This window comes from Zea mays, chromosome 3 (genome assembly GCF_902167145.1).
Source record: "Zea mays cultivar B73 chromosome 3, Zm-B73-REFERENCE-NAM-5.0, whole genome shotgun sequence".
In the NCBI taxonomy this organism is placed as follows: Eukaryota; Viridiplantae; Streptophyta; class Magnoliopsida; order Poales; family Poaceae; genus Zea; species Zea mays.
The window spans coordinates 201,182,784-201,195,149 of record NC_050098.1 but is presented as its reverse complement, the minus strand read 5'-3'; positions in this window follow the sequence as shown (position 1 = coordinate 201,195,149).

The following is a 12,366-nucleotide window of genomic DNA, read 5'->3' as shown; positions in this document are numbered from 1 at the left end:
TAATGATGAGCAAGAGAGACCTTGAACGACAAGGCCGACCGAGCCGAGGGACTCCTACGCCTCCGGGATATGGATACCTCACTCGTCACCTTCCGTGAAAGGTAGCTCAAGCTCGGATAAGTGATTCTGCTACCGACAAACAAGTCCTAATGCTCGAAACAAGAGGAAAGAAACACAGCTTTATACCCAAAATGTTCAGGCCTCAGCAGCCACAAAGAACAAACACACGTACTTGGGATAGCAGTGGTACCTAGACTTAGACGTCGACAGCGCCCTCAGCGGTTGTCCCGACCTACGGTACATGTCTTAGTACTTAAAGCTATTACATCTCACTCTCAAGAGGGTACCATTACAAATGGGACTCCGGGTCCATTCCCGCAGGAATGAACAACCTCCACACCGGAAGGCCTGTGGGATAACAAACTCCATGTGGCTCGGCAGCGACCACTGCACCAGCAGCGCGACAACGACCTCCGTCTCGGGCGGCTAGACAGCAGCAGCGATGGCCTCAGGGCAAATGCTACTGCTGAAAGGCCCTCATTCGCGTCCCCTCACGGGGGACGAGAACCAGCCATTAAAGCCAAAGAGTCGGAGGTCTGGAGCGCAAGTGGCACTGATGGTCTCGCCGGCGGAAGCAACCACCGCTGCGGTGGGAAGCCTCACCAGCGACAGCCACCACTTCAGCACCGGCGACAGCAGCCACCTGCGCACGGCACGACCATCAACCGGATGGAGGACGGACAGCTGCACCCTGACCAGGCAGCAGCAGTTCGCCTTCCCCCGTAGGGCTGCAGGATGCCCTTCTCCCCGAATGTTGGAGGAAGAAGCGGGCCACCGACCCACGCGGAGGCAGGACCCAACTCAGCGCGCCCTCCTCCCCAGCCCGGATGATGAACATCCTTGAAGCTGAGGGCGGGGCAGAGGCCGCAGCCCGGCTTGCTTCTCCCCCACCATAAGGCTGGTAATCATCCCTACGGATGACCATTGGTGAGGGACTGCAGCCGGGCTGCGTGATGAAAATCCTTGAAGCCGAGTGGTGACCGGAGAGCGCCAACCCCCACGAGGTCGCGCTCCTCCAACAGCAGCAAAAAGAAGGCAACACAGGTGCACCCCATCTGGGGGTCGGAAGGTGGAAGGGCACGATGAATGCGAGAAGTGTGAAGGCATGGCTACTGCCCGGGAGATCGACCCCTTTTTAAAAGGCATATCTCCTCACTCGCACCCCAAGCGTCACGGGCAAAGTCTCCACCGACACGCTCCAGGGTTCTCACCCTCCGACGCGGGGGCCAGGTCCCACACGTCATGTGAGCTGACCCGAAACAGAAGAAGCCAAATCGCCGCACACGAAGCATGTAACCGCCCCGTGGTTATAAGCATTCCCCCATCCTCGCCGAAACCAGTGGTCGAAAGGGCGGGCCGCTACGCCAGAAGCATGCAACCGCACCACGGTTGTGCACCCTTTCGACTTCGTCGCATCCGGCGGTCTAGCATGGAGGCCCGGGCCCACATGTCATGTAACCGGCGCAACGGTTACTACGTGCAAGGAAACCGCACCGCCACTCTCGCCAATGCTGCGTCTTCTCGACTACAAAACCAGTTTCGCGACTCGAGGCAGCCCTGCGCGTGACCCAACAGTGGCAATTGAGTGCAACGATCACGGGTCAGTCAGCCGCAGGGTGAGGCACGACAGTTGATATGGCCAGAGGCGGGCCGACAGTAATTGAAGCAACAGGCGTGTGGAAGCAGCGGTCCAATCACCTATAGGCTCGCATCCTCTTCTAAAACAGCAGGGGAGCCCTCTCCCGCGGAGTAAAGACGACGCGCCCGTGTTCCGTTCCTCGAACGGCTCGCGCACGCGCAACAGACGCCCCGCGAATCGCCCGTCCCGTCGCATTTACTCCTTGGCAGGGCAAGCGACGCCTCCGGCAGGAGAAGCGGGCGTCGTTTCGCCTCCGTCATAATGACCGCGTCAAAAAAGGTGCGCCACCTTATTTAAATTCATGTCCTTTTCCTCTCTCTCTCTCTCTCTCTTGCCAAAGGGACCGGGAAAGGGGATATTCCGAAAAGGATCCTTCCCACGAAGGAAACGGGCCCTGAGCCCTCCTACTGATCAGGGGTTCGAAGGTTGCGCCCTTCGGGGTCCGGCAACCGCCCCACAGCACTCGGACTCCGTGCCCTTTACTGATCATGGGTTCGAAGGCTGGCCCCTCGGAAGGGTTCGACAGCCGCCCCAAAGCACGCAGAGCCAGGGATGACCCTGGGTACGTCCGAGGCTCGGGCTACGCTCTCGAGGTACCCTAGGACATTTCCGACACCAGCGGGAACGATTTTGTAACGGAATCCCACTGGAGGGAGTTATCGAGCCCTCGGACCCTATCGAATGGGTCCGGGTCCGGCAAATCACCTGCAGCTACTTTTGGAGCGTGCCTCCGGGCCACTAGCCGACCCTTATCGAACGGGGCTCGGGCGTTGAAAGGGAATTAGGCTTACACCTAGTTCCTATATAATTTTGGTGGTTGAATTGCCCAACACAAATCTTTGGACTAACTAGTTTGTTCTAGTGTATAAGTTATACAGGTGTCAAAGGTTCACAACATAGCCAATAAAATGACCAAGTGTTGGGTTCAACAAAAGGGCAAAGAGCCAACCGTAGGCCCTCTGGTCTGGGCGCACCGGACTGTCCGGTGTGCCACCGGACAGTGTCCGGTGCACCACCGGATAGTGTCCGGTGCACCAGGGGACTCCAGCTCGAACTCGCCACCTTCGGGAATTTTCAGGGGCTCTCGCGCTATAATTCACCGGACTGTCCGGTGTACACCGGACAGTGTCCGGTGCGCCATGGAGAAGCGGCCTCAGGAACTCTTCAGCTTCGGGAAAAGCCAACGGCTCGTCCGCTATAATTCACCGGACATGTCCGGTGTGCACCGGACTGTCCGGTGTGACTCCAGCGCAACGGCTATCCCGCGCCAACGGCTACCTGCAGAAGCATTAAATGCGCCGCAGCGCGCGCAGACGTCAGGTTTGCCCATACTGGCGCACCGGACAATGAACAGGAGCTGTCCGGTGCGCCACCGGACATCAAGGGTGGCCCAAAAGTCAGAACTCCAACGGTCAGATTCCAACGGCATTGATGACGTGGCAGGGGCACCGGACATGTCCGGTGTGCACCGGACTGTCCGGTGCGCCATCGAGCAGACTGGCTCCCCAACGGCCACATTTGGTGGTTGGGGCTATAAATACCCCAACCACCCCACATTCATAGCCATCCAAGTTTTCCCACTTCTCAACCACTTACAAGAGCTAGGCATTCAATTCTAGACACATACAAAGAGATCAAATCCTCTCCAATTCCACTCAAGCCTTTAGTGACTAGCGAGAGAGATTTGCCGTGTTTCTTTTGAGCTCTTGCGCTTGGATCGCATTCTTTCTTTCTCTTGTGCTCTTGTGATCAACACTCAAGTGTAACCAAGGCAAGAGGCACCGATTGTGTGGTGGCCCTTGCGGGGAAGTTTTGTTCCCGGTTGATTGAGAAGAAGGAAAGCTCACTCGGTCCGAGGGACCGTTTGGGAGAGGGAAGGGTTGAAAGAGACCCGGCCTTTGTGGCCTCCTCAACGGGGAGTAGGTTTGCAAGAACCGAACCTCGGTAAAACAAATCCACGTGTCACTCTCCTTATTTGCTTGCGATTTGTTTTGCGCCCTCTCTTGCGGACTCGTTTATTATTACTAACGCTAACCCCGGCTTGTAGTTGTGATTATTTTTGTAAATTTCAGTTTCGCCCTATTCACCCCCCCCTCTAGGCGACTATCAATTGGTATCAGAGCCCGGTGCTTCATTAGAGCCTAACCGCTCGAAGTGATGTCGGGAGATCACGCCAAGAAGGAGATGGAGACCGGCGAAAAGCCCACTACAAGCTACGGGAGCACTTCATCGGAAGAGTCCCGCACCAAAAGGAGGGAGAAGAAGAAGAGCTCCTCCAACAAAGGGAAGGAGAAGAAATCTTCCTCTCACCACAAAGAGAAGAAGGAAAAATCTTCTTCCCACAAGCCGCATCGGAAAGGCGACAAGCACAAGAGGATGAGGAAGGTGGTCTACTACGAGACCGACACTTCATCAACATCGACCTCCGACTCCGATGCGCCCTCCGTCACTTCTAAGCGCCAAGAGCGCAAGAAGTATAGTAAGATCCCCCTACGCTACCCTCGCATTCCAAAACATACACCTTTACTTTCCGTCCCATTAGGCAAACCACCAACTTTTAATGGTGAAGATTATGCTATGTGGAGTAATTTGATGCGATTTCATCTAACCTCTCTCCACAAAAGAATATGGGATGTTGTTGAGTATGGTGTACAGGTACCATCAATAGGGGATGAGGACTATGACACGGACGAAGCGGCCCAAATCGAGCACTTCAACTCCCAAGCCGCAACTATCCTCCTTGCCTCCCTAAGCAAGGAGGAATACAACAAAGTACAAGGATTGAAGAACGCCAAGGAGATTTGGGACCTACTCAAGACGGCGCACGAGGGTGATGAACTCACCAAGATCACCAAGCGGGAAACGATCGAGGGGGAGCTCGGTCGCTTCCGTCTTCGCCAAGGGGAGGAGCCACAAGACATGTACAACCGGCTCAAGACCTTGGTGAACCAAGTGCGCAACCTCGGGAGCACAAAATGGGATGACCACGAAGTGGTTAAGGTTATTCTAAGAGCTCTTATTTTCCTTAACCCCACTCAAGTACAATTAATTCGTGGGAATCCTAGATATCCACTAATGACCCCCGAGGAAGTTATCGGGAATTTTGTGAGTTTTGAATGCATGATTAAGGGCTCCAAGAAAATCAACGAGCTTGACGAGCCTTCCACCTCCGAGGCGCAACCGGTGGCCTTCAAGGCAACGGAGGAGAAGAAGGAGGAGTCTACAAGTAGACAACCAATTGACGCCTCCAAGCTCGACAACGAGGAGATGGCCCTAATCATCAAAAGCTTTCGGCAAATTCTCAAGCAACGAAAGGGGAAGGACTACAAACCCCGTTCCAAGAAGGTTTGCTACAAGTGTGGTAAGCCCGGTCACTTCATTGCAAAATGTCCTATGTCTAGTGACAGTGACAGGGGCGACGACAAGAAGGGAAGAAGAAAGGAGAAGAAGAAATACTACAAGAAGAAGGGCGGCGATGCCCATGTTTGTCGGGAGTGGGACTCCGACGAAAGCTCAAGCGACTCCTCCGACGACGAGGACGCCGCCAACATCGCCGTCACCAAGGGCCTTCTCTTCCCCAACGTCGGCCACAAGTGTCTCATGGCCAAGGACGGCAAAAAGAAGGTAAAATCAAGGTCCTCCACTAAATATGAAACATCTAGTGATGAGGATGATGATAAAAATGAGGAGGATAACTTGCGCATTCTTTTTGCTAACCTTAACAAGGAACAAAAGGAAAAATTAAATGAACTAATTAGTGCCATCCATGAAAAGGATGATCTTTTGGACTCCCAAGAGGACTTCCTAATCAAGGAGAATAAGAAACATGTTAAGGTTAAAAATGCTTACGCTCTACAAGTTGAAAAATGTGAAAAACTGTCTAGTGAGCTAAGCACTTGCCGTGAGATGATTGACAACCTTAGAAATGAAAATGCTACTTTAAACGCTAAGGTTGATTCACATGTTTGTAATGTTTCAATTACCAATCTTAGAGATGATAACGTTGACTTGCTTGCTAAGATTGATGAATTGAATGCATCTCTTGCTAGCCTTAGATTAGAGAATGAAAATTTAATTGCTAAGGCTAAAGATTTTAATGTTTGCAATGCTACTATTTCCGACCTTAGAACTAAAAATGATATGTTGCATGCTAAGGTTGTTGAGCTAAAATCTTGCAAACCCTCTACATCTAATGTTGAGCATATTTCCATTTGTACTAGATGTAGAGATATTAATGTTGATGCTATCCATGATCACCTAGCCTTAATTAAAAAACAAAATGATCACATAGCTCAACTAAATGCTAAGATTAGAGAGCATGACTTAGAAGATGAAAAATTTAAATTGGCTAGAAGCATGCTCTATAATGGGAGACACCCTGGCATCAAGGATGGCATTGGTTTCCAAAGGGGAGACAATGTCAAACTTAATGCCCCACCTAAAAATTTGTCTAACTTTGTTAAGGGCAAGGCTCCCATGCCTCAGGATAACGAGGGTTACATTTTGTACCCTGCCGGTTATCCCGAGAGCAAAATTAGGAGAATTCACTCTAGGAAGTCTCACTCTGGCCCTAACCATGCTTTTATGTATAAGGGTGAGACATCTAACTCTAGGCAACCAACCCGTGCCAAGTTGCCTAGAAAGAAAACTCCTAATGCATCAAATGATCATGCCATTTCATTTAAAACTTTTGATGCATCTTATGTGCTTACTAGCAAATCCGGCAAGGTAGTTGCCAAATTTGTTGGGGGCAAGCACAAGGGTTCCAAGACTTGTGTTTGGGTACCCAAAGTTCTTGTATCTAATGCCAAAGGACCCAAAACAGTTTGGGTACCTAAAGTCAAGAACTAAATTTGTTTTGTAGGTTTATGCATCCGGGGGCTCAAGTTGGATACTCGACAGCGGGTGCACAAACCACATGACCGGGGAGAAAAGGATGTTCTCCTCATATGAGAAAAACAAAGATCCCCAACGAGCTATCACATTTGGGGATGGAAATCAAGGGTTGGTCAAAGGTTTGGGTAAAATTGCTATTTCACCTGACCATTCCATTTCCAATGTTTTTCTTGTTGATTCATTAGATTACAACTTGCTTTCTGTTTCCCAATTATGTCAAATGGGCTACAACTGTCTTTTTACTGATATAGGTGTCACTGTCTTTAGAAGAAGTGATGATTCAATAGCATTTAAGGGTGTGTTAGAGGGTCAGCTATACTTAGTAGATTTTGATAAAGCTGAGCTCGACACATGTTTAATTGCCAAGACTAACATGGGTTGGCTCTGGCACCGCCGACTAGCCCATGTTGGGATGAAGAATCTTCATAAGCTTCTAAAGGGAGAGCACATTTTAGGACTAACCAATGTTCATTTTGAGAAAGACAGGATTTGTAGCGCATGCCAAGCAAGGAAGCAAGTTGGCACTCATCATCCACACAAGAACATAATGACGACTGACAGGCCACTGGAGCTCCTACACATGGATCTATTCGGCCCGATCGCTTACATAAGCATCGGCGGGAGTAAGTACTGTCTAGTTATTGTGGATGATTATTCTCGCTTCACTTGGGTATTCTTTTTACAGGAAAAATCTCAAACCCAAGAAACTTTAAAAGGATTCTTGAGACGGGCTCAAAATGAGTTTGGCTTAAGGATCAAGAAAATAAGAAGCGACAATGGGACGGAGTTCAAGAACTCTCAAATTGAAAGCTTCCTTGAGGAGGAGGGCATCAAGCATGAGTTCTCTTCTCCCTACACGCCACAACAAAACGGTGTAGTGGAGAGGAAGAATCGAACTCTATTGGACATGGCAAGAACCATGCTTGATGAGTACAAGACACCGGACCGGTTTTGGGCCGAAGCGGTCAACACCGCCTGCTACGCCATCAACCGGTTATATCTTCACCGAATCCTCAAGAAGACATCATATGAACTCCTAACCGGTAAAAAGCCCAACATTTCATATTTTAGAGTTTTTGGTAGCAAATGCTTCATTCTTATTAAAAGAGGTAGAAAATCTAAATTTGCTCCTAAAACTGTAGAAGGCTTTTTACTTGGTTATGACTCAAACACAAGGGCATATAGGGTCTTTAACAAGTCCACTGGACTAGTTGAAGTCTCATGTGACGTTGTGTTTGATGAAACTAACGGCTCTCAAGTAGAGCAAGTTGATCTTGATGAGATAGGTGAAGAACAGGCTCCATGTATCGCACTAAGGAACATGTCCATCGGGGATGTGTGTCCTAAGGAATCCGAAGAGCCTCCAAGTACACAAGATCAACCATCCTCCTCCATGCAAGCATCTCCACCAACTCAAAATGAGGATGAGGCTCAAAATGATGAAGAGCAAAATCAAGAAGACGAGCCACCTCAAGATGATAGCAATGATCAAGGGGGAGATACAAATGATCAAGAAAAGGAGGATGAGGAAGAACCAAGACCGCCACACCCAAGAGTCCACCAAGCAATCCAACGAGATCACCCCGTCGACACCATCCTCGGCGACATTCATAAGGGGGTAACTACTCGATCTCGGGTTGCTCATTTTTGTGAACATTACTCTTTTGTTTCCTCCATTGAGCCACACAGGGTAGAGGAAGCTCTCCAAGATTCGGATTGGGTGGTGGCGATGCAAGAGGAGCTCAACAATTTCACGAGGAACGAGGTATGGCATTTAGTTCCACGTCCTAACCAAAATGTTGTAGGAACCAAATGGGTCTTCCGCAACAAGCAAGATGAGCATGGTGTGGTGACAAGGAACAAAGCTCGACTCGTGGCCAAAGGGTATTCACAAGTCGAAGGTTTGGATTTTGGTGAAACCTATGCACCCGTAGCTAGGCTTGAGTCAATTCGCATATTATTGGCCTATGCTACTTACCATGGCTTTAAGCTCTATCAAATGGACGTGAAAAGTGCCTTCCTCAACGGACCAATCAAGGAAGAGGTCTATGTTGAGCAACCTCCCGGCTTTGAAGACAGTGAGTACCCTAACCATGTCTATAGGCTCTCTAAGGCGCTTTATGGGCTCAAGCAAGCCCCAAGAGCATGGTATGAATGCCTAAGAGATTTCCTTATTGCTAATGGCTTCAAAGTTGGCAAGGCCGATCCTACACTCTTTACTAAAACTCTTGAAAATGACTTGTTTGTATGCCAAATTTATGTTGATGATATTATATTTGGGTCTACTAACAAGTCTACATGTGAAGAGTTTAGTAGGATCATGACACAGAAATTCGAGATGTCAATGATGGGGGAGTTGAAGTATTTTCTAGGATTCCAAGTCAAGCAACTCCAAGAGGGCACCTTCATTAGCCAAACGAAGTACACTCAAGACATTCTTGCTAAGTTTGGGATGAAGGATGCCAAACCCATCAAGACACCCATGGGAACTAATGGGCATCTCGACCTCGACACGGGAGGTAAGTCCGTGGATCAAAAGGTATACCGGTCGATGATTGGTTCATTGCTTTATTTATGTGCATCTCGACCGGACATTATGCTTTCCGTTTGCATGTGTGCAAGATTCCAATCCGACCCTAAGGAATCACACCTTACGGCCGTAAAACGAATCTTGAGATATTTGACTTATACTCCTAAGTTTGGGCTTTGGTACCCTCGGGGATCCACCTTTGATTTAATTGGCTATTCGGATGCCGATTGGGCAGGGTGCAAAATCAATAGGAAGAGCACATCGGGGACTTGCCAGTTCTTAGGAAGATCCTTGGTGTCTTGGGCTTCAAAGAAGCAAAATTCGGTCGCTCTTTCCACCGCCGAAGCCGAGTACATTGCCGCAGGACATTGTTGCGCGCAATTGCTTTGGATGAGGCAAACCCTGCGGGACTACGGTTACAAATTAACCAAAGTTCCTTTGCTATGTGATAATGAGAGTGCAATCAAAATGGCCGACAATCCCGTCGAGCATAGCCGCACTAAGCACATAGCCATTCGGTATCATTTTCTTAGGGATCACCAACAAAAGGGGGATATCGAGATTTCTTACATTAATACTAAAGATCAATTAGCCGATATCTTTACCAAGCCACTTGATGAACAATCTTTTACCAGACTTAGGCATGAGCTCAATATTCTTGATTCTAGAAATTTCTTTTGCTAAGCTTGCACACATAGCTCATTTAAATACCTTTGATCATATCTCTTTTATATGCTATGACTAATGTGTTTTCAAGTCAATTTCAAACCAAGTCATAGGTATATTGAAAGGGAATTGGAGTCTTCGGCGAAGACAAAGGCTTCCACTCCGTAACTCATACTTCGCCACCACTCCGAGCAACTCTCTCTTCTTTGGGGGAGAAATGAGCATCAAGGAAAAGGACTCCATCCTTGGGGGAGAGAGTAAAAGCTCAAAAGCAAAAGGACTGGACCTCGTCTTTGGTATAATCTTAACTCATTTACTTATAACCAAAGGGGAGGAACTTACTTCAAGGGCTCTAATGATTCCGTTTTTGGCGATTCATGCCAAAAAGGGGGAGAAATGAGCCCAAAGCAAAAGGACCGCACCACCACCACCAAATTCAAAAACTTAGTGCTTTCCAAAAGTCTTTATCATTTGGTATCCTATTGTGTTCAAAAGGGGGAGAAAGTAGTATTTCAGAAATGGTATATCAAAACCCTCTTGAACACTAAGAGGTGGATCTCTTTTAGGGGGAGTTTTGTTTAGTCAAAGGAAAAGCATTTGAAATAGGGGGAGACAATTTCAAATCTTGAAAATGCTTTGCAAACTCTTATTCATGTACCTTTGACTATTTGCAAAAGATCTTTGAAATGGATTTACAAAAAGAATTTGCAAAAACAAAACATGTGGTGCAAACGTGGTCCAAAATGTTATATAAGAAAGAAACATTCCTTGCATATCTTATGAAGTAGTTACATTGGCTAAATTCCAAGCAACCTTTGCACTTATTTTATGCAAACTAGTTCAATTATGCACTTCTATATTTGCTTTGGTTTGTGTTGGCATCAATCACCAAAAAGGGGGAGATTGAAAGGGAATTAGGCTTACACCTAGTTCCTATATAATTTTGGTGGTTGAATTGCCCAACACAAATCTTTGGACTAACTAGTTTGTTCTAGTGTATAAGTTATACAGGTGTCAAAGGTTCACAACATAGCCAATAAAATGACCAAGTGTTGGGTTCAACAAAAGGGCAAAGAGCCAACCGTAGGCCCTCTGGTCTGGGCGCACCGGACTGTCCGGTGTGCCACCGGACAGTGTCCGGTGCACCACCGGACAGTGTCCGGTGCACCAGGGGACTCCAGCTCGAACTCGCCACCTTCGGGAATTTCCAGGGGCTCTCGCGCTATAATTCACCGGACTGTCCGGTGTACACCGGACAGTGTCCGGTGCGCCATGGAGAAGCGGCCTCAGGAACTCTTCAGCTTCGGGAAAAGCCAACGGCTCGTCCGCTATAATTCACCGGACATGTCCGGTGTGCACCGGACTGTCCGGTGTGACTCCAGCGCAACGGCTATCCCGCGCCAACGGCTACCTGCAGAAGCATTAAATGCGCCGCAGCGCGCGCAGACGTCAGGTTTGCCCATACTGGCGCACCGGACATCAAGGGTGGCCCAAAAGTCAGAACTCCAACGGTCAGATTCCAACGGCATTGATGACGTGGCAGGGGCACCGGACATGTCCGGTGTGCACCGGACTGTCCGGTGCGCCATCGAGCAGACTGGCTCCCCAACGGCCACATTTGGTGGTTGGGGCTATAAATACCCCAACCACCCCACATTCATAGCCATCCAAGTTTTCCCACTTCTCAACCACTTACAAGAGCTAGGCATTCAATTCTAGACACATACAAAGAGATCAAATCCTCTCCAATTCCACTCAAGCCTTTAGTGACTAGCGAGAGAGATTTGCCGTGTTTCTTTTGAGCTCTTGCGCTTGGATCGCATTCTTTCTTTCTCTTGTGCTCTTGTGATCAACACTCAAGTGTAACCAAGGCAAGAGGCACCGATTGTGTGGTGGCCCTTGCGGGGAAGTTTTGTTCCCGGATGATTGAGAAGAAGGAAAGCTCACTCGGTCCGAGGGACCGTTTGGGAGAGGGAAGGGTTGAAAGAGACCCGGCCTTTGTGGCCTCCTCAACGGGGAGTAGGTTTGCAAGAACCGAACCTCGGTAAAACAAATCCACGTGTCACTCTCCTTATTTGCTTGCGATTTGTTTTGCGCCCTCTCTTGCGGACTCGTTTATTATTACTAACGCTAACCCCGGCTTGTAGTTGTGATTATTTTTGTAAATTTCAGTTTCGCCCTATTCACCCCCCCCCCTCTAGGCGACTATCAGGCGTTCACTCGGATCACCCGTTAGCAACTCACTGGAAACACCATGTTCGGTGCCCCCCGAGGGTAACATGGCGCTTTCCCCCCTTCCTCCTTGCGGAAAGGCGACGAAGGGGCATACAATAAAAGTCGAGACAGTCCTTGATCGTCCTCTCGCTCCATGCAGAGGCTCGAAGGCTGCTCTCGCACCAGGCTACGGCCGAACCGTTGACCACGTCAACAAACCAGCGTGAAAACTCGGAGCCTGACCGTGCACCCGGGCCACGGCCAGGCCGCATGAGGGAACAACAAGGCCGACTGAGGCATAGCAAAGAGAATTAAGACCTCAGAGGTGTCAAACCACTCCTCCGAGGCCTCGGGGGCTACA